This window comes from Theobroma umbraticum, unplaced genomic scaffold (genome assembly GCF_002168275.2).
Source record: "Theobroma umbraticum cultivar Fairchild unplaced genomic scaffold, ASM216827v3 scaffold_55.0, whole genome shotgun sequence".
Lineage (NCBI taxonomy): Eukaryota > Viridiplantae > Streptophyta > Magnoliopsida > Malvales > Malvaceae > Theobroma > Theobroma umbraticum.
The window spans coordinates 3252870-3255128 of record NW_018397270.1 but is presented as its reverse complement, the minus strand read 5'-3'; positions in this window follow the sequence as shown (position 1 = coordinate 3255128).

The window sequence follows — 2259 nt, the reverse complement described above, 5'->3', positions numbered from 1 at the left end:
ATAAATAAGAAACAATTTCAGAAAGGAGAGACTCAAAAACACTAAATCTTAAAGGTAAATCATCATGATAATATTCTCGTAATGAATATTATCAGTTGTCTTGCTTTTTTCTTTAGTGGGAAATTAGCATGTGCTAGGCTTTCACAATGCAAGACCTAGCTAGTGAACTCATATTACAAACAAAAGCGGACTAAAAAATAAATTCACATTCTTTATGCACAATGCAACTGACTCAATAATAAATTCACTTTCTTTACGTGAACTCATGTTACAAATAAAGACTAACTAAAGAATAAATTCACATTTTTTACCCACAATACAACTGACTAAAGAATAAATTCACTTTCTTTGCCCAAACTCATATTACAAACAAAGACTGATTAAAGAATAAATTCATTATTCTTTATAGAGAGAGGGAGACCTTTATAGAGAGAAAGTAGAGGTAAAAATAAGGAAAAGAAAATTTTAGTTCATTTATGTACTCAGGTAAAACGACGTAGGTTTGCTATAAGTAAAAAGAGCTTCATATTGATATTGAGAGGTAGGTTGTTGCGGGCCAGATTTGACTAGGCCCGTCTGTTTTAGTCCTTAGCCCATTTACCAGGTATGGGTTTGATATCTTATATTGTTTTTATTGGTTTATATATTTATTAATTTAATTTCTTTTGCTTGTTATATTTTTTTACTTTTAGTATTAAAAATGCAGATGAAATACAATAAAAGAAAATAAAGATTTTAGGTCATAGCTATTTTAAGCTGAAATTCATTTAGTCACAATTGTTTAGAATAAAAATATAAATGAGAAAGAAAAATTAGATTAAAATATATTAATAATAAAATTTAGATTCTTATAAATCACTTTTACAAAAATAAGTGGTTATAAAAAATATTCAAAAATATAAATAATAAAAGCAATAGGATATGATACTTTAAATTACAAAAAATAAATTTTAATAAAAGTTGTAATTACTTAAAATAAATCTTTTAAATGAAATTTTTAAGGAGAGTTACAGAGGGATCATTTTCCTTGAATATTTCAGAGTAAAAATACTTATGGGATCTCACCATAAGGGTTCGGAATCTTATAAATTATTTTTATAAAAAGATTTATTTATAAATAATTATTATAAATAAAATATAATTAAATAAGTAAATATAAAGTTATAATAATCTGTCAACAAATAAATGGAAGTCTTCCCATGGTGGAATTTTGAGAATATTATAAAGGATAATCTTCTTGATAATTTCTAGGCGGGGAAGTTTTCTTAAATTCTACCAAAAGGGTTGGAGAGTTTAAGAAAATTTTCAAAATAAAAGAATTTTTATAAAAATAATAATAATAAATTGAAATAAACATAAAAAATATTTTTAATACAAATAAAAGAATAAATAGAAACTTTTTGATGATGGAATTTCAAGAATATCCATCAAGGATATTATAAGGGATAATTTTTTTGAAAATTTTTAGATGGGAAAACTTTACTTAAATTCTACCAAAAGGGTTTGAGAGTTTAGAAAATAATTCAATATTTAATGATTTTTATTTATTTCAAAATAATAATAAAATGAAGGAATAATAAAGGCAAATAAACCAGAATATCAAAATAAAGTTTTAAGGCTAGAAAGACAACATATAACTAATTAGTTACCATTTCAAATGAGCGTTGTGAGGGAGTTAATACCTTTGTAGACATCCCATTTTATCTGAGTGTCTCACCAACAAAAATAAGATTAGTAAAACATTGAAAAAAATTAAAAAAATAAACAAAATAAAAAAATAAAAATTTGAAAAAAAGAAAGAAAGATAATGATAAACACAAAAGAAAGAGAAAAAAAAAAGAAGAAAAGAAATTTTTTTTGAATGAAACACATCTTAATCTGAAAATTTTCAAAATTCATTTTTTTAAAAAGAAATCCCAATCCAAGTTAAGATTAAAAAAATGGTTAAAAATACCCATTCATCAACCAAGAAGAGAGAGAGAGCCAAAAAATAAAAGAAGGACAAAATCGAGGAAAAGGCTTTCAGCAAGTAGAGAAATTTTGCTTTTTGTGGTGTGAGGGAGAAGTAAGTTATAAGGAAATTTAAGGGTTCCAATTTGTGATAGGTTACAAGTAGAAATGTTCTTAAATTTTAAGTGAAAATTAAAAAATGATTCATTTACGAATGAATCCTTTAAGTGAAAATTTTAAGAAAGGTTACAAGTAGAAATGTTCTTAAATTTTTCAAAGTAAGAATAATTATGAGACCTTGCCATAAGT